This window comes from Dama dama, chromosome 6, assembly GCF_033118175.1.
Source record: "Dama dama isolate Ldn47 chromosome 6, ASM3311817v1, whole genome shotgun sequence".
Taxonomy (NCBI): Eukaryota; Metazoa; Chordata; class Mammalia; order Artiodactyla; family Cervidae; genus Dama; species Dama dama.
Window position 1 is genome coordinate 29,177,003 of NC_083686.1, and position 20,842 is coordinate 29,197,844.

The window sequence follows — 20,842 nt, forward strand, 5'->3', positions numbered from 1 at the left end:
ACCCCACAGCTAAGATAATGACCTCAAAGAGATCAGGGGTCCTGATGCACTCAGCAGAAAAAGCTGAGTTTGAAGACAAAATCCATCAAGTCTTAAAGATAACATGACAGGATTCTCAGGAGGAAAAATGACATTCCTCAAGCTAAAGCAACACTGTTGAAATATTGCCACTTGCTTTTTTCAGATGGTATATTCTCATCCATTAAAAAAATGTCTGATAAAGATATTGAGTATGAAATAATTTAGATAGAACCTAATACCTTAAATTGAGGTGACCTTAACTCTGCATTTTTACAAAACACATTTACTCTTCAAATTTAATTGTATTCTTTTTAAAGATATTTCTTCTGAGACTTTTTAAAAATTATTAAAAACAAAGGTTTATCTCAGATCTTAATTAAACTGAGGCTTTTCAATTATATAAAATTTTAATTTTTCTGATTTCCTGACAATGTTTTCTAAAATGCTTATGGAAGGAAATGCCATCAACTAATGAAATCCAAGCTTCCAACTCTCAACAATTTGAATCATTAGAAAAAGCAAAAAAAAAAAAAAAAAATTAACATTCTGAGAGGCAGTACAATGGGATTAATCAAGGGAACTCATTTTTTGACTCATCCAATCTGGTTTAGAATTCTCTCTTTGTCTGTCTTTGTAAAATTAAGCAAGTTACAATCCCTGAAGCTAAGTTCCATTTTCCTTAAGAAGAAAAGTGTAAATCTCCCTTTCAGCATTGTTGTAATGATTAACTGAAATAATGATGTATTATATAAAAGTCCTAGCAAATAGTCACAAAAATACTAGCAAAAGTTTTTACTGCTGTTGCTTCTACTGCTGATAAAACTGTTGACTAAAGAAAAACATACAACCTAACAAAGTTGTGAGTTATGTTTTATTTGGGGACTTTACTAAGGACTATAGTCCAGGAAGATAGCCTCTCAGACAGCTAAAAGGAACTTCTCTGAAGCAGGAAGGGAGGAGCCAGAATATACAGGCATAGGCTTTTTTTTTTTTTTTTTTTTTTTTTTTGCTGAAAAAGCAAACATGTAGTAGAACATCAAAGATGACTGCTATTTACAAAGAACAGACATCTCAAGTTAATGATTTTAGTTCTCTATATTGTATGAGAAGATGCAAGAATCTGGGATCATTGAAGTTATCCCTTTAGATATACATCTTAACTATCTAGGACCAATGGCCAGAATCCAGAACACTGAAAGTTTTCTGTTATTCTCCACTCTAAATTCTTCTCAGGGCACACCGTTAGCACAGGTGAAGTGTCTGATGGTGGGCAACATGTATTGTTCCCTGGAATAGCAGGCAACATTCTTTGTCTAAAATATGAATTGAAACTAAAACAAGTTTCCCTCTCTATATATTCTTTGTGCTTTAGCATATGAATATGATGCCCTAAAGGGAAAGTAAGTTCACTGAATAATTTCTGGAGAAAAGGGCTAAAAGCCATACCTGAGACTAATTTGTAATGTCACTTACACAGTTCAGTCGCTCAGTCATGTCCAACTTTTTGCAGTCCATGGACTACAGCATACCATCCTTCACTATCCCTCACTATCTCCTGGAGTTTGCTCAAATTCATGTCCATTGACTCAATCAACTCAATTTCACTTATACCTCAATGAAAAAAATGAAAACTCCAGGTTACTTGAATGTAAATATTCTAGAGTTAAAAATAGTATATGGTCTCTATTGCTGCTAAACTAATCCTTTTCCCTCATTTAAATTAATCCAGTATCCCTTTATTTCAACCCACATGTAATCTCAATAGAATTAAAAATCTCAGTACACAACAGCCACCTTACCTCCCACCCTTCAAGGTACCTCTAGCTATTGTACATGAAAGCTTTGCCTTTGAGTTTGTTTTAACTGAATTATTTTTCTCTAGGAACACAGTGCATTTTCTTGGTGTCTCATGTATATTCTGGAGAAGGCAATGGCAACCCACTCCAGTACTCTTACCTGGACAACCCCATGGACAGAGGAGCCTGGTGGGCTGCAGTCCATGGGGTCGCAAAGAGTCCAATAGGACTGAGCAACTTCACTGTCACTTTTCACTTTCATGCATTGGAGAAGGAAATGGCAACCCACTCCAATGTTCTTGCCTGGAGAATCCCAGGGACGGGGGAGCCTGGTGGGCTGCCGTCTATGGGGTCGCACAGAGTCGGACACAACTTAAGTGACTTAGCAGCAGCAGCAACATGTATATTCACGTTCTTTCAGTCTCCGGGAGCACAAATTGAAAAAGAGGGTATTCTAATAAAGAGAGAGGGAACACTAATTTGAAGAATGAAGAGTTTTGTGTTTTGTTTTTTTTTTTAACCTGACAACTTTCCAAACTACTCTTAATGCTAGCTAAATCAACAGGGTTAAGTTTTTTCAGTGACAGATTGATGAAGGTTCTAGTATACTGATTACTCTGGTTCTAGTCATTAACTCGATCTTCTATAAAAAATTTTCAATCATTTCTCTCATATTAGTATTTTTTCTGTTATTGCCTTTAATTAGTCCTATGATTTCTGTATCACCCAACTGGCCACCCAGATACCATTTGATCATCTAGAAGGAAGCCCTAAAAAAAAAAAAAAAAAAAAAAGGAAAAAAGAAATCACTCACATGTTTCTTCATATGCTTCCACAATGTGTACTGATTCTTTCGGGCTCTCTTTACTTAATGCCTATTTATTATAATCACAATCCGCAATTATAAAGGGTTATATTAGGAGCAGTTATGTGGCCTTGAAAGAGCAAATTAGAACTTGCTCATAAGGTTGTGAGACTAGGGCACTTGATAGCTAGAAATAATGATACCACAATCTAAAAGTTCTATTAGGTTTCCAGAACACAGCCAGCAGATTGTGGTTCTTGGGTTTCAGGGAGAATTCTGTAGCTCTGTAGGACAATAGTTGTTGTTAGTTGCTAAGTGCAACTCTTTGCAACCCCACAGGCTATAGCCTGCCAGGCTCCTCTGTCTTTGAGATTTCCAGGGTAAGGATACTGGAGTGGGTTGCCATGTCCTTCTCCAGGGTATCTTCCCCACCCAGGAATCAAGCCCGTGTCTCTTGCAGTGCAGGCGAATTCTTTACCACTGAGCCACCGGGGAACATTCAGTTATCAGCAGCATTGCCCAAAAACAACAGTTCCAGTTGTGAGTTGTTCTGAATCCAGCACTTGACTTTGATTTCAAACTAAGGAGTGAGCACTTGTCAGACCTCTCCTCCTCCCCATAGACCAGTCTTTTCTTCATGTTTTAAACCTGACTTGTCATCTAGACAGTTATTGGTCCCCTTAGTCAATTTCTTCTAGAACACATCCATTTCCTTCTGTGGTTTTTCTTACTAAAACAAGTTTGCTCTAGGTGACCACAGTGGCATATTATTTAGTGCAAAGCAGTTCCTAAAACTGAGTAACTTTGGCTGGCTGTGTATTTTTCAGTAAGAACCTGCCCCACTCTAGGGACCTGAAAAACATGTAGAAGCTGAAGCTTTTGTCTCAAGGTGTTCCTCTCCTTAGGTACATGTGCAATTCATGTCTTCCACTCTGTAGTTTGATGTTATTTTATCTTAACTAAAGTCTTTATAAACCAGACTCATCATCTTGACAGTTACTGGTCCCCTTAGTCAGTTTCTTTAAGCCTCCAAATTGATTGGGATCACATTTGCATGCCCCATTGGAGAGGGATTTGCTGTCTTTTAATAAGTCCCAAAAAGCCAGTTATCTTTTTCCTCCAGTTTTGGGAACAATTAGTGTGCCTTGGGTTGCCAACAGATAAAGGAGTCGACTCATGCTGCAAAATCGGGTGGGAGGGAAACTACTACTAGAATTACACTCAACAATGTCCAGTGCTGACACAAGGAGAGAAATGTGAGAGAGAAGCACAGAGGGGTCTCCCTTCTCATCCTCCTTCCAAGGCACACACTCATTGAGGACAAAAGATGGCATGTCTTGCACTATGCAAAGAGAATTATGATACAACTCTGCTGTAGTGTCTAGGAAAAGAAAATAGACAAGGGGGAGACACTCTTGCCTAATTACAAAGGAGAAGGTGATTGGATAAAAACTCAAACTCAGCGGTGACTCAGTGGTAAAGAATTCGCCTGAAATGCAGGAGACGCAGGTTCAATCCATGGGTGGGGAAGATCCCCCGGAGAAGGAAATGGCAACCCACTCCAGTATTCTTGCTTGGGCAATCCCATGGACAGAGGAGTCTGGCGGGCTATAGTTCATGGGGTCACAGAGTTGGACACGATTTATTAACTAAACATCACACTCAGTGAGTTATTAAAATAACTACTGAACTTTTATTTCAACCCCATGACTGAGGGGCCTCGTGTGTCATTGGCTGCTGCTACTTTTCCCTCTGACAGTGATTATTCATGCGTATACATCAGAAAGTTACATACATAAATTAGTTCAAAAAAAACAAAACAAAACACTGTATGATGTACCTTAGCCAAACAGTGATGGCTTTATATTGAGGTCTTGGGAATTTCTTACATTAACTCAGAACCCATCAAGTGGGCCATAGAGGATATACAGGTCACACTAGACAGGTTTATCTCTATACATAATAACCTGACTTTATGTGCATCTGTTGAACTGTAGGATGATTGGTGTCCATTATCTCTGTTTTCCTAACATGTATTTCCATGGTCCTCACAGGCCTCAAGCTGGAAGCGCTCTGGGAATGACAACTGCTGGCCTAATCTCAGCAACACCAGAGCTCCCAGGGAGACAGCTAGGATCCTCCCTGCTTGTTTTCAGCTACTATATCCTCATCTGATGTTAAACGTGATGATTTGTTACCAAAATAAATTGAAATATAATGCAAACCATAAATGCTGCTTTGCCTGATGACACAATGTCAGTCTCCAGCACTATTTCTAGGACCTCCACAAAGACACTATAGGAGGCAACTCCAGCCCACCAGCCCTTGCTTTCTTCTAGATCTGTGGTGGCCTTCTAAAAGATTCACGGCAGAAGCATCCACTTTACAGTTCCCAGCACACAGAGCTCCATGGCTTGATTGCATCTCAGGCTTAAAATGTACCATTAAGAAAAAGTTAATAGCCTTCTACCATAAAAAGCCTGGAATAGCTCACTTCTTAAAGAAAAAAAAATGTGTTTTTAATTAAAGAAAATATAACCTCCTATGGATACTTTCTTGCTTCTAGCCATAAGTTGTACCGCTTTAGTTAGGTAGTATCTGCCTTGCAAAAAAAAAAAAAAAAAACTTTGTGACCCAGACAAGTTTATTGTTGCTAAAGAAAACTCTTCAGAGCAATTGATTAAGCCAAAGTTCTAAAAATAATGATTTCTGCTTAATTCCATTTACCATATACACCCTATATGATATTCTTTCTACATGCTTACTTTGCCCAGGGAAACTGAAAGTGTTCTAACAGATTTTGCTTTGAAAGAAAGATCATATTTTCAGAATAAAGACTCCTTGGAAACCAATACAAGCCAAGGAAAGTCTTCTATATTTATAGTTAACTGCTGCAAGGAATTTGAATTCATTTCATGGTAGATGTAGAGTTTTATGGTACAGATGAAGCATATTTTATAGCAAATATAACTGGAGTCCTAGTAACCAAAATCATCCCTGGTCCCCTCTCGAGATGCTAAGTCCCAGCAGGCTGCACTGCATTAACTAAGCAAAGATCAGGTGCCTAAGAACTGAGACAGCAAACACCTGCCTCTTGTGGCTGCTACAGTAGAATGTGGAGTTCTACCTCACATAGACTCCAAAAGGAGAAATTAACCTCAAACAGGGAAGTTGTTTAGATGATGCCATGAAATTAAAAAAAAAAAAACAAACAACCTACCCACTACATACATAGGCAGTATTTTTTACTTTTTAAAGTTCTTTTTTCACTTCAAAAATTAGCTTGTAGATTCAAAACAAACTCTGAGAAGAAAATAGCATTGATATAAAGTATGAGAAGAATAAGACTCTATAAGTGAGTTCAACAACCACCACCAACATGAGAGAAATGAGGCTCCATAAAGGTGGGTGTGGGGCCCCAGGTAGCAGAGTTAGTATAAAAAAACAAAACTTAAATTCCGTTTCCAATATGCCACGCAAGATTCATGGGTCTACCTGAAGAATACACTCCCTGATCCAATTAGTTTGGGAATTACAAAAATATTTGTCCCGTGAAGAGCCACAACTTAAAGTATAAAATTTATTACTGTCTACATTCAACCACTGACCTCTTTTCCTTCAAATACAACCCAGACTTATTCAAAAATTCAAAAATCTGAAAATAATTTTGAAAAATACTGCTCTGCTCTTATTTGAGAGGTTGCATTTACAAATTATTCATGAACTGCTTACAAACTGGTCCCTTTTCAGGAAGTATTTTTATGCCCGACCAGGTAGAAACGGGCGTCTTTTTACCACTAAGTATTCAAGTAAATAGTACATGATTGGTTGAAGTAGCATTTTTATGGTTCCCCTGGATATATTCTCTAGCAAACTCTCAACACCTTTCCCCATTTTTTAATATTAAGAATCACGGACCCAGATATTCCATCATTTTCATACAAGAGTTTCAAAGTTTAGACTTGATAGGTATAATTATGCCCTTATTTGTTCCATTTGGTAGGAAAAACAGGCCTTTTGAGAAGCCATTGCCAGGATTTATGCTTACTTTCCAAGTGCTTCCCAATATTAGAGACACTTCTGAATTTCCACCTACTATCAACCGTGGCTGATTTTACTGGTTAATGTCTATAATATAAGTAGTCCTCAACTTTTAGACCTTCCAAATCGCCTTCTTTTAAAAACACTGATCATCATGAGAGAAACAAACCAAACAATGCTTTGTTTCTGAGAATGAAATTCACAAACTGTATCAGCCAGGCATTCTCCAAGGAAATAAAACTAATAGGAGATAGATTGATTTATGATTAAAACTGACTCACACAGTCCTGGAGCTGGCAAGTCCAAAGTCCGTGAGGCAAGCCGACAGTCTGGAAACTCATGTATGTTGCCGTCTTGAGGTGGAATTCTCCCCTGAGAAATCTGTCTTTGCTTTTAAGGCCTTCAGTTGATTGATAATCCATGGGGTCTCAAAGAGTCGGACACAACTGGGCGACTTTCACTAAAGCACCTTTGTTTCTCAAGAATTTCCAGGTGAGGTATTCACACATTCTTGGCCTGAGATGTGTTAACACCACAAGCATTAGTTTCTATAAAAATCACCCCCCACCCCAGTCAATAATCTGTTAATACAGGAATCCTGTGCAGATGGTTAGAGGTGATGGTTCTCAGGTAAGGGTTTAACAATTGCCTGTGGGATATCTTAGGCAGGAAAACACAGAACATTAGTCCTGCAGTTTGAAAGACTTTAAACTTAGTAAAGAGCAACAGAAATAATAGAAGACCAGTGTGATGGTTAAATTTTAGGTGTCAATTTGTCTAGGCTATGGTGCCTATTTGTTTAGTTTCAAACATTAGTCTAGATGTTTCTATAGGTATCCCACCAGCTGACTTTAAGCATAAAAGATTACCCTTCATAATGTGTGTGGACCTCATGTGATCAGTGAGTGAGAGTGAAAGTCATTTAGTCATGTCCTATTCTTTGCGACCCCATGGACTATCAGTCCATGGGATTCTCCAGGCCACAATACTGGACTGGGCAGCCTTTCCCTTCTCCAGGGGACCTTCCCAACCCAGGGATCGAACACCAGATCTCCTGCATCGCAGGCAGATTCTTTATCAGCTGAGCCACAGGGGAAGCCCAAGAATACTGGTGAGTTTAGCTTATCCCTTCTCCAGGGGCTCTTCCTGGCCCAGAAATTGAATGAGGGTCTCCTGCATTACACGCAGATTCTTTACCAACTGAGCTATCAGGGAAGCCCAAGGTGCTTTATGTGGAGATTAAAATATAAAAACATAACAAGGAAAAAGCTATCCAATTATGTCATTTAATTCAACAGCCATACACTCTAATAAAGCAAGAATTAAATCAACTTAACTGTTTATTTGCATTTGGTGACAAATAGCTAACAATAAAGACTTCCCAAGTGGCTCAAGTGGTAAAGAATTTGCTGGCAAATGCAAGAGACTCAGGTTCTATCCCTGGGTCAGGAAGATTCCCCTGGAGGAAAATGGCAACCCACTCCAGTATTCTCGCCTGGGAAAACCCATGGACAGAGGATCCTGGTGGGCTACAGTCCATAGGGTTGTAAAGAGTTGGACATGACTGAGCATGCATGAACAGGCAGCTAACAATAAACAAAAAGGCTTAGAAGGTTGTTCTTTTAGGGCTCTCAGTTCAGGTCAGTCACTCAGTCGTGTCTGACTCTTTGAAACCCCATGGACTGCAGCACACCAGGCTTCCCTGTCCATCACCAACTTCCAGAGCTTGCTCAAATTCATGTCCACTGAGTCGGTGATGCCACCCAACCATCTCCTCCTCTGTCATCCCCTTCTCCTCCTGCCTTCAATCTTTCCTAGCATCAGGGTCTTTTCCAATGAGTCAGTTCTTCACATCAGGTGGCAAAGTATTGGAGTTTCAGCAAAGTATTGGAGTTTCAGTTTAGGTCTCTGAGTTCCCTTTTATGTACCTCTTCCCACCAGATAGTGGAGGACAGGGAAGCCTGGCGTGCTGTAGTTCATGGAGTGGCAAAGAGTTGGACACGCCTGAGTGACTGCACAACCCTACCACAGAAGTCTCACCCCCACCCATCCTATAGACCAAGGGATTCTCAAGCATAGCTACACATTAGAATCATCTGAAGCATTTCGAAGGGGAAAAATAATGAAACAGAACAGTGCCCAGGGCCCCCTCTCAGAGATTCAGATTTAATCACCCTTGATGGAAGCCTTGGCGCTACCAAGCTTGCGAGTCCTGTTCCAGCGATGCCTTCCCCAGTTAGAAAGAGGAAAGCCTCAGAGATCCACCTGTTACGCCTCTCTTGGCTAAGTGACTGATTGTACTGGAGAAAGGAAATTTTCCAATGCTGCTTTATCTTAATCTGCCACTGCATTTTGAAAATTCTGTTGAGTATGGAATGAAATTTTCATCTCCCATTGTAGAAAATCCAGTCATAGTCAAGTTAAAAGATGACCTTTCAGGACTTCTCTGGTAGTACAGTGGATAGAAATCCGCCTGCCAGTGCAGGGGACACAGGATTGATCTCTGGTCTGGGAAGATTCCACATACCAAAGCACACCTAAGCCCATGTGCTGCAACTGCTGAAGGTCTCACACCTAGAGCCTGTGCTCTGCAACAAGAGAAGCCACCGCAATGAGCAACCCATTCCCCACAAGAAGAAAAAGGCTGAGCATGGAAAAGAAGGCCCAGAAAAAACAAAAACAAAAAAAAAAAGACCTCTCCCAGAGGTGATTTCTATCTTGTCCATTTTTTCCAGGACCTAAAATACTCTTTTTCTCATTAGGCCAAAAGAATAACTAATTGTTCTTTCCATGACACCCATCATCACAAAGCTCTTAGTTTCACGACTTTAGCTTTTTTTTTTTGGCAAGTTCTGGTTTACAATTAAGGATAGGACCTACTTACTCATCCATAGGTCAGGGTTTGGGATTCCTTTATTGCTTTACCCCAGTAAGAAAGTTTCTAGCAGCCAATCGTGTCTTTGTGTCCTCACTTTCCAGGCAAGAATACTGGAGTGGGTTGCCATTTCCTCCTCCAGGGCAGTCTTTCTGATCCAGGGATCAAAACGGTGTCTCTTTCATCTCCTGCATTGGCAGGTGGATTCTTTAGCACTGCACCACATGGGAAGCCCCTTTTAATATCAAAAGCATGGATCTTCATATCCCTTGTATATTGCACCCTGAAAAGCCTCAGGAGGGCTTGTCCGTTTCAAATCAAAATCTTTACTGCCACCGTGTGGACGACAGATACAAATTCAGATGACTGCTGAAATCTATCAAAAACCAGATACTAATATAATTGATATTAACAGTACATAAAATCAACCCTAAATATTCATTGGAAGGTCTGACGCTGAAGTTGAAGCTCCAATACTTTGGCCACCTGATGCAAAGAACTGACTCATTGGAAAAGACTCTGAGGCTGGGAAAGATTGAAGGCAAAAAGAGAAGGGGGCAGGGGGCGGAGGATGAAATGGTTAGATATAGCATCACCAACTCAATGGACATGAATTTGAGCAAATTCCTAGAGACAGTGGAGGACAGAGGGGCCTGGCGTGCTGAAGTCCATGGGGTCACAGAGAGTCAGATGGGACTTAGCCACTGACCAACAATCACCTGGAATAAGCTTACTTTGTGCTATAGCTCTTTATAGAACAACAAGAAAATCTTGGAGGCAAGTTAAAGACGTGCATAACTTTCAACTTTTAGTCTCAGAGATTTCACCTGTGTCGGTTTGGCCACTTGGTGCACACATACCAAATGATTCATCTAAATTTTTCATTTTGTTCCTTCGAATTTTTTAAATTTTAGGGAAAAAATTGACCCATTTTGTCTCTTACAAGATAGCATTAGTGATAAACTATATCTTCTCAATATTAAACTCCCACCAAGATTGGTTAAAAGATGTTAAAAATAGTAAAAAAAAAAAAAAAAAAAGAAAGAAAGAAAGAAAAAACTTCCCTTTTTACATACTGTATTGCTTTTCTTTTTTTTTTTTTTTCTCAAAACCAAATTTATGGTTACCAATTTACAAAGGACTTTCCTACATTATCTCATCCAGTCTTCACCACAGTCACATGAAGCAGATAATCCAGGTCCTAATACATCCAATTTGCAGATAATGAATGCACTAATATCAAGCTAACAATGGTGATCTAACACCGATCACTGATCACGAGCACTGATCTAACAGCAAATTTACTTAGCACCTGCCTTAAATCAGTTAGGGCACATCCTGCTTTGTAATTGTGACACTTGTCTATTGCTTAGCAACATGCCACCCTGAAAAAGCAGCTTAAAACAATAGCAATCGTTATATATGCTTACAAATCTGGGGTTTGACTGGACCCAGAGTTTCTCGGACAGTGACAGTCAGGCGGTGGTTGGGGCTGAGGCCGTCTTGCAAGTTTTTCATTCGTATAAACTAGCCTGGGCTGAAAGGAATCCAACGGCTGGAGTCAGAATAGTGGGAACTCCCTGGGCCTCTCTCTCTTAGGTGGTCTATTCAGGTATTCTCCACACGGTGGCGCTAATGGCAAAGAATCTGCCTGCCGATGCAGGCGGCACAGGAGATGGGGGCTTGATCCCTCGGTCTGGAAGTTCCCCTGGAGAAGGAAATGGCAACCCACTCCAGTATTCTTGCCTGGAAAACCCCATGGACAAAGGACCCTGGCGGGCTACGGTCCATAGGGTTGCAAAGAGTCGGACACAGCTGAGCAGCTGAGCACAGCACCACCCATCAGCCTCAGGGGAGCCGGACTCTGCACCGGGGGTGGGGGGCTGAAAGTTCTCATAGTTAATTTCCCAAGATATGATGGCACATGTAATCCATCCTCAGGAATCAGGCAGCATCCTTTCTACCACATTCTATTGTACAGTCAGTGAAAAGACTCATTCAGTTACCAGTCAAGGTGGAATAGCATGCTTTTTTTTTTCTTAATGAATGGAGTATCACATAATTTGTAGATTTTTTTTAATTCTTTTTTTTTCTTCATTTCTTTATATTAGTTGGAGGCTAATTACTTTACAATATTGTAGTGGTTTTTGCCATACATTAACATGAATCAGCCATGGATTTACATGTGTTCCCCATCCCGAACCTCCCTCCCACCTCCTTCCCCATCCCATCCCTCTGGGTCATCCTAGTGCACCAGCCCTGAGCACCTGTCTCATGCATCAAACCTGGACTGGTGATCTGTTTTACACTTATAATATACATGTTTCGATGCTGTTCTCTCAGAACATCCCACCCTCGCCTTCTCCCATAGAGTCCAAAAGTCTGTTCTATACATCTGTGTCTCTTTTGCTGTCTCGCATATAGGGATACCATTACCATCTTTCTAAATTCCATATATATGCATTAGTATACTGTATTGGTGTTTTTCTTTCTGGCTTACTTCACTCTGTATAATGGGTTCCAGTTTCATCCATCTCAATAGAACTGATTCAAATGTATTCTTTTTAATGGCTGAGTAATATTCCATTGTGTATATGTACCACAGCTTTCTTATCCATTCATCTGCTAATGGACATCTAGGTTGCTTCTATGTCCTGGCTATTGTAAACAGTGCTGCAATGAACATTGGGGTACATGTGTCTCTTTCAGATCTGGTTTCCTCGGTGTGTATGCCCAGGAGTGGGATTGCTGGGTCATATGACAGTTCTGTTTCCAGTTTTTTAAGGAATCTCCACACTGTTCTCCATAGTGGCTGTACTAGTTTGCATTCCCACCAACAGTGTAATATTTTAAAACCACTGTTAGTTTCATTGACCTCAATGAGCTAGGAACTACTATTGTCCACATTTTACAGATGGAGAAATTGAGGCACAGAGTGGTTAAATAACTGCTCTCAAGGTCGGCGACTAGTTTACAGTGTTAGGATTTGAATCTACATAGTTTGACTTCCCCAGTGGCTCAGAGGTTAAAGCGTCTGCCTGCAATGAGGGAGACCCAGGTTCAATCCATGGGTCGGGAAGATCCCCTGGAGAAGGAAATGGCAACCCACTCCAGTATTCTTGCCTGGAGAATCCCATGGAGGGAGGAGCCTGGTAGGCTACAGTCCACGGGGTTGCAAAGAGTCAGACACGACTGAGCAACTTCACTTTTCAGTTTGACTCCAGACTATACTCTTAACCTATGTACATATCTTATTGACATTGAAATTGGTAGTTAGGTATACTCTGACAATTCCAAAGGGTATTTCACTCTCAACCATAATTATCAAGTTAAAAAATTGAAAACCCTGTATTTATACTTCTCTTTATCCCATTTCCACAAGGAAATCAGATCTACCCAGACTACATTTTGCAGAATATATTACCTTTTAAATAAACACTTATTGAGCATCTGGCCAGCATTTACAAAGGACATTCCCCACTGTCATAGCATTTTCCACTCTAGAGGAAAGACCGGCATCTACCCCATAAACTAGGGAGTAAATGACATCCCCAAAAGAAAGGAAATCGCAGAGGTAAGAGTTGGTCAGTGGCAAGTCTCCACATCTGAACATCAGCACAGGTTCTTGAAGGCTTCCCTGGTGGCTCAGATGGTAAAGAATCTGCCTGTAATGCAGGAGACCTGGGTTCGATCCCTGGGTCAGGAAGATCCCCTGAAGAAAGAAATGGCAACCCACTCCAGTATTCTTGCCTGGAGAATCCCATGGACAGAGGAGCCTGGGGGGTTACAGTCCATGGGGTCTCAAAGAGTTGACATGACTGAGCAGCTAACACTTTCTCTTTCTTTTCAGTTTCTTGAAGGTGATGCTGCTCTCTGCATTAAGTCAGCTCAGGGGCAGGTTACCTTGTAATGCTCCTTGCCCATGCAAGAGGCATGCCATCTGTCTTTTCTTCTCTTGGTGAGATACCAGCCAAGTCATCTTTCCTGAAAATTCCAACTGGCAATTCAAGTTCAGAAGGACAATGAGAATGATACATCAATCATCAGGCTTTAGTTGAAAAATCACCATAAATTATTTGGTTTTATTTTGTTAGTTTGTTTACCTTAGTGATAGGTGGGAAGATGACACATCAAAAATAGTAATTAAAATAAGTCATGCTGCCACATCTACAATCAGGCTCTGGATAAATAGAAATGAGACAGAATATGTCCTCCAAGGTCATCAATAACCAGCTCTGGACTTCCTTTTGTACTTGTTACTTAATCCTCCTTTTTACACAAACTCTCCACAGGGTTTCCAGTGTTCAAATAACAGTGATAATAATACTTAGTGTTTATAGATGTTGGACACTTTTCAATGTATCTGTCCTTCATCTAGCCAGTACCCTCCCCATGGGGCCAGGCATTCACGGGGCCAAAGGGACATGCACACCTAAGAAACCATTTTTCCTCCTTCCAGACCTTGCTCTAGGACACAGGGTGCAGAATGACTTGCAAAATTCCAGCCCCTACACAGGCATCTTCTGCAGGCTGACCGCACTGTCAGCGGGCCAAGAGGGAGTTGTTTGCAGATGTGGACAGGGTTCAGACACGTGGGCTGAGGTCTGAACATGCGTGTAAATGAGATCATCAGAGACCTGGACAGATTGGACCTGGCAAGGAAGCAGTGGCAGGTCATGGGCTGGAGGCTGGCTTTCTGCCTTCTGCCAAGTTCAATCACAGAGTTCAGAGGACTCTAAGGATTTTAAACTTAAACCTGGATGTTCAGATTGTTATGAAGACTTATTTGCCAAACTAGGAGTATAGAACATATTTTATTTATTTAACAGTTTGTTAGCTTGATTTCAAACATTTAAATATTTAGACATATGCTGTGTGGGTCTCTGTTTGGATTCACACACCTGGGCCTACAGTTTCGGGTCCAGTCTGTATTTTGCAGGTACTAAAATGAGTCAATTAAATGATTTCTTCCCTTTCTCCCCCAACACATAAAAGCAGTTCTCAGCTGTTTCACCCAAACAGGTTTAACAACAAGTTACACCCAGGCTTATCAGGATGGTGACTTAGAGCAAGCTACTGGCTCTCTCCTCCAGAATCAAGCCTGGAAATTGTGAAAGAAAATGAAAATGATTTGAGGGACTAACAACCATAATGATAATTATTGTGAGAATCCTGGAGGGTCTGAAGGCTGGAGAATTCCCTAAAGACTATCTTGAACTTGGGGACAGAGAGGAGAAGGAGGCTAAATTGTAGTGGTTTCAACCCTGGGCAGAGAAAGCCGGAGGAAAGCTTCTAAACTCTGCTCATGCACTCAGAAAAGTTTAAAACTCTAAGAATATCATAAAAGAAAGCCTGAATGAATGAAAAGACAGTCTATGCTCCCAGAGTCAATGATTTGCTATCATAAAAATATCAATTCTCTTCAAATTTATCTATAAATTAAATGCAATCACCGTTAAAATTCCCAATGAATTTTTTTTTATCAGTCATTCCAAATCCTTATTTGAAAATGGTGGACTTCCCTGATGGTCCAATGGTAAAGAATCCATATGCCAAAGCAGGGGATATGGGTTCGATCCCCAGTGTGGGAAGATCCCAGAGCAACTAACCACAACTACTGAAGCTGTGCACTCTAGGGCCCACATGCTGCAACCCCTGAAGCTCATGAACCCAGAGCCCATCTTCTGCAACAAGAGACGCCACCGCAATGAGAAGTCCAGACACCGCAACGAGATGAGCCCGCCTTCGCCGCAATGACAGAAAGCCCCCAGACAGCACTGAAGGCCCAGTGCAGCCAAAAATAAATAATAGAGAAAATTATATTTTTTAAAAAATGGATGTAGAAATATAAAGTCTCCAACAAAGAAGTCTAAAAACGAAAGCGTAGCGTACAGGAATGTGTGTAACCAGATGTTAGGACGTAGCACTGTTGGTGCTGCTGCTAAGTCACTTCAGTCGTGTCCGACTCTGTGCGACCCCAGAGACGGCAGCCCACCAGGCTCCCGCGTCCCTGGGATTCTCCAGGCAAGAGTACTGGAGTGGGTTGCCATTTCCTTCTCCAATGCATGAAATGAAAAGTGAAAGTGAAGTCGCTCAGTCGTGTCCAACCCTCTGTGACCCCATGGACTGCAGCCCACCAGGCTCCTCGTCCATGGGCTTGTCCAGACAAGAGTACTGGAGTGGGGTGCCATTGCCTTCTCCAAAGACATAGCACAAAACCATACAAATAATAACAGTGTAATAACATACAAAGAGTTAAAAAGAATAAAATAGGAATCCAGGTATATATGGAAACCTAAAACACGATGGTAATGGCACCAGAAATCCATGTGAATAAGTTTTAGAATTTTTTAATTGTGTAGGAAAATTGAATCAAAACCCTACCAAATAGACATGCAAAGATAGACTGCATGCAAATGGTCTAAAGGCTTTAAAGTAAAAGATAATTCTCTGGAGTCAATAAAAATGTAGGGAAATATATTTGTAAAATGGGATCAGGAACTACCAAATAAAGATTCAAAAAAGACAAATCATAGGCAAAATACTGATGTGGTTTATTACATCAGTGTTAAGGAGTTCTGTTCAACAAAGGGTAAATTTCACAGACATATGCAGACGAGTAATATATCTGCAAATCTAAAAACCAACAAGGTGGGGATTTCCCCAGTGATCCAGTGGTTAAGACTTTGCCTTTCAGTGCAGAAGTTGAGGTTCATTCCCTGGTCAGGGAGGTAAGATCCCACATGCCTCATGGTCAAAAAACCAAAACATAAAACAGAAGTAATATTTTAACAGATTCAATAAAGACTTTAAAAATGGTCCACCATCAAAAAAATCTTTAAAAAATTAAATTATATAACCAAAAAGGCATTAAAATCTAGAAAATATGACAAAATCCACAAAGAAGAGAATAAAAATATATCAATTGAATAGGTGAAGCACAGGGAAATTTTAGGGTGGTGAAAGTGTTCTGTGTGATACTGTGGTGGTAAACAAATGATATATTAATACATTTTTCAAAACTCACAAAACTGTAAAATACAAATAATGAACCATAACATATACAATTCTAAAGTCATCACTTAGGAGGTCAAGGATCATGGGAAAGAATAAGGACTATGACAAGAGAATCTGACTGTATTACACGTGTATAAAACAACTCCACTGAAGGGATGGGGGAAAAGATACTAACCTACATAACTTTGGAATTAATGAAATCTTTAGGACTAAAGGCAAGAGGAATTGCACATAAGCATTGTACTTGCATTGATAAAGTTATTTCCCATGGGGATATACCAATGAGTTAACAATTCTGATACTGCAGTACATGTGTTCTAGAAGTGGACAATTAAATAAGTAGATGGAGGTTAGTAGGAACAAGGTTTCTCACTGTTGGAGTGGAAGTTTACAAGCAAATGAGGAGGAAGCTGAAATGATGAGTGTGGTGATGGATTAGAGTTGAAGATACCAGTAGGACACATGTCTAATTTAGGGACTTTCCTGGTGGCTCAGATTGTAAAGAATCCATCTGCAATGCAGGGGACCTGGGTTCAATCCTGGGTTGGGAAGATCCGCTGGAGAAGGGAAAGGCTATCCACTCCAGTATTCTTGCCTGGAGAATCCCACAGACAGAGAAGCCTGGCAGGCTACGGTCTATGGGGTCACAAAGAGTCAGACATGACTGAGCGGCTAAACTCACACACGGGTGGCTCAGCAGTATAGAATCTACCTACCAATGCAGGAGACGCAAGTTTGATCCCTGAGTTGGGAAGATCTCCTGAAGAAAGAAACGGCAACCCACTCCAGTATTCTTGCCTGGGAAATCCCATGGACAGAGGAGCCTGGAGGACTACAGTCTAGGGGGTTGCAAAGGGTCAGACATGATTCAGCAAGTAAACAACAACAGATGGTTACACATAGAAATATTTATACATGTGTGTCTATGCAGGGGGTGGTATAAACTCCTGTACTTGTTTGCTCTGTCTGAGAAGGCCTAAAGGAAACAATAGTTCAGGAGCAATGAACACACCTAACACTCAGATTTTGGTTTCTAATACCATTCTCCAACAAAGGGATCTAACAATTTTTTGGATAAATGGCTGTTCTAGGATTAGGGGAGGAAGTATTGAAAATGAACTTAGAGACTCTTGTAATGCCAGGAAGAATGAAAGTGCTAAAAAAAAAAAAAAAAAAAAGGAAAATATCCACAAAGATTGGGGTAAAGTCAAAGGGACGCAGGAACCGATGTAAAGAATTTCCATTGAAATTATATCTGGTTATATCTGGAACAAAATAGATACACTGGTATTGGATTATAACCCAAAGTATAAACTAAATGTCCATAAACTAGTTCATACTAATATAAATAAACAATTACATAAACTAACAAATGAGAGAGAAGAAATAAAACTCCCTGCAAAAGCATTTCAAATAAATTATGAAGATATTCCTCCTTAAAGGAAGAGGGAGCATAACTCTCCATTCTTTAAGTGTAGACTTAGCCTAGTGACTTCCTTCCAAAAAGTACAATATGGAAAAGGAAGGGGAAAAATAAACTTCACAGTAGAGAAGCCTGAAAAACAATCTTTAGCCAGAAGATCAAAGTCAACATCAACAGTGATAAATCATGTAGATAGTATGTACACTTGCTGTGATGGAATGAAAATGAAATTCTACTTCTGGTGTCTTCCTCCTAAAAATCTACAATTAATGAGAAAAATAGCACACAAGTCCCAACAAAGGAACATTTACAAAATATCTTGGACCAGTACTCCTCAAAACTGCCATGGTCATCAAAAACTAGAAAAGTCTGAGAAACTATCACAGCCAAGAGGAGCCTAAGGAGACATGAAGACTGAGGATCCTGGACAAGGAAAAGTATATTAGGTAAAAACTAAGGAAATCTGAATAAACTGTGGTTTGTTAATTATAACAAATGTAACATACTAATGTAAAATATTGTTAGGGAAAACTATTGAGGTGGGGAGGGAATATGGGCACTCTGTATTATTGGATCAATTTTCTCTAAATCTAAAACCCTTCTAAAATATAAAGGCTAATTATAAAAGTTCAGCTTATCAGTGAGGAAGCCCAGAAAGCTTGTGAGCATATAAAGAGATAATCACACTCATGTGTTATCAGAGAAATGCTAATTAAAACATTAGTGAGATATCACTTTGCCTCTGTGAGACTCAATGAACTTGGAAATATGGATAATGCCAGCTTTGGAGATTTTTATTAATAAATAAAAGAACCCTCGGTATTCTGCTGGCTGGAGCGCAATCTGGTGTACATGGTCTAAGAAGCATTTAGTCACTTAAATACAGGTACAAATTCTGACTCCACATTCCATACTAGGAGATAGATGATAGGTAGATGGATAGATAGATACATACATAGATGATGGATAGAGAGATAAAAAGAAATAGATAGATCTCACGTAGATGCATAGGAGAACATGTAGAAGGATGCTTTTGTGGAAGCAGAGAGTCAAACAAAAACTGCATAGCCAGCCCTAGCCTAGAAGAATAAACAGGTAGAACATGAGGGATGCACACCATGGAATATTACACAGACGTTAAAACATCAGAAGATATACATTTGGAGCTAAGAGTGGTCCTTAAAGTCACAGTGCTGACCAAAAATTGAAAGAAATGCAATGGCTTTTTTACACATTACCACCTACATAAATTAAAAATGCATACATGCAAAACAAAATTTTGTATTTAACAAGAACAGGCACAATGAAAGTATCTGTAGGAAGTACATGGAACGGTTACTTATAGGCAAAGGGAAGTGGGATATGAGGAACAAGGATAAATTGGAAAAAAAGATGAACCTTGCATTAACCAAAGAAGATAACATGTATTAACTGCGTGTGGGTAACATTATTAACTGAATTTCTGCCCTTGAGGCCCAACAAGAAGGAAAATATATTCTAACTCAGATATGGAAATGATGTCTGAAATCTCAGATGAGTTCACTCCCATACATTAGATACCGTTCAGGTCCACGCTGTCTGTGACTTTTCCCAAGACCTCTCCCGTGGTCTGTGATAACAGTTGAGGGAGAGAAGGATACTATGCAGCTTCCTAAGGAATTCTACAATGTAAGTCATCCAGGGCTTCATGTCAGAGGCCCAACCTGTCATTAAGACGTCATTCCCAGGGACCAGTAGTGACTATGGTCTCTTGCCCAGGAATCAGTTAGCCGAGGACTAAGCCAGAACTTAGCATTGTCTGTATGCTGTTGAAAAGTAACCTGCATTGTCACTTACTCTTGTGATGTCAACAAATCCTAACAAGTATAGTAAGAGAAAAGATAATGTTTCCCCCAGCATGAGGCTAATTTGGGCCCTGCTGTGGTAGCATGACCCCCACATAGTACAGAGCAGTCAGATCCAACACATTCAGAGAAAACCCTGTTCTTTACAAGGCCTTGAAGAACTCTTCTCCAAGAAACAGAATTAGTTCTAAATGGTTAGGATGGGGATTGGTTCAAGAGAAATGTTATCTGATTCATGATCCCATTGAGCTAAGCCTGGGCTTCGGTTACTTAAGATCTCTAACTAGGGTCCATTAGTAAAGATTATTTCAATAGCTGAAAATTATGTTTACTATGTGCCAGGCATTATTGACAACACTTTATCAGCACTATCCCAAAGTCACACACACACAAACACACAGATACCTCTATGAGATAGGTTCAATAATTACACAAATTTTATAAATAAGAAAATTGACACAGAGAGAAATTAAGTGACTGGGTAAAGGCTGTGCGTGTGCGCTCAATCATTCAGTTGTGTCCAATTCTTTGCCCCTTGGACTGTAGCCCACCAGGGTCCTCTATGGGATGTTGCAGGCAAGAACACTGGAGTAGACTGCCATTTCTTACTCCAGGGGTCTTCCCAATCCGGGAATCAAAACCGCATCTCCTGCATTTCCTGCATTGACAGGATTCTTTACCGCTGCACCAGCTGGGTGAAGGCTGCTGTTGTGGTTCAGTCACTAAGTCGAGTCTGACTCTTTGCAGCCCCATGGGCTGCAGCACACCGGGTTCCTCTGTCCTCCACTGTCTCTTGGAGTTTGCTCAGATTAGAATTCACTGAGTCAGTGATGCTATCTAATGATCTCATTCTCTGCCACTCCCTTCTCCTGTGACCCTCAGTCTTTCCCGGCATCAGGTGTCTTTTCCAATTAGTTGACTCTTCACATCAAGTGGCCAAAGTATTGGAGCTTCAACATCAGTCCTCCCAATGAATATTCAGGGTTGATTTCCTTAGGATCAAATGGTTTGATCTCCTTG

General features: G+C 40.3%; 1 protein-coding gene across 1 annotated transcript in view; it reads left to right on the plus strand.

Annotated features, from left to right (window-relative positions):
• The window catches only part of GC (GC vitamin D binding protein), a 48,273-nt gene extending 43,468 nt beyond the window's left edge, over window positions 1-4,805 (plus strand). The window contains exon 13 of the mRNA XM_061145226.1: window positions 4,677-4,805. The gene's annotated coding sequence lies outside the window, so the exon portion shown is untranslated. The remainder of the gene's footprint in view (window positions 1-4,676) is intronic.
• The last annotated feature ends 16,037 nt before the right edge of the window (window positions 4,806-20,842 follow it).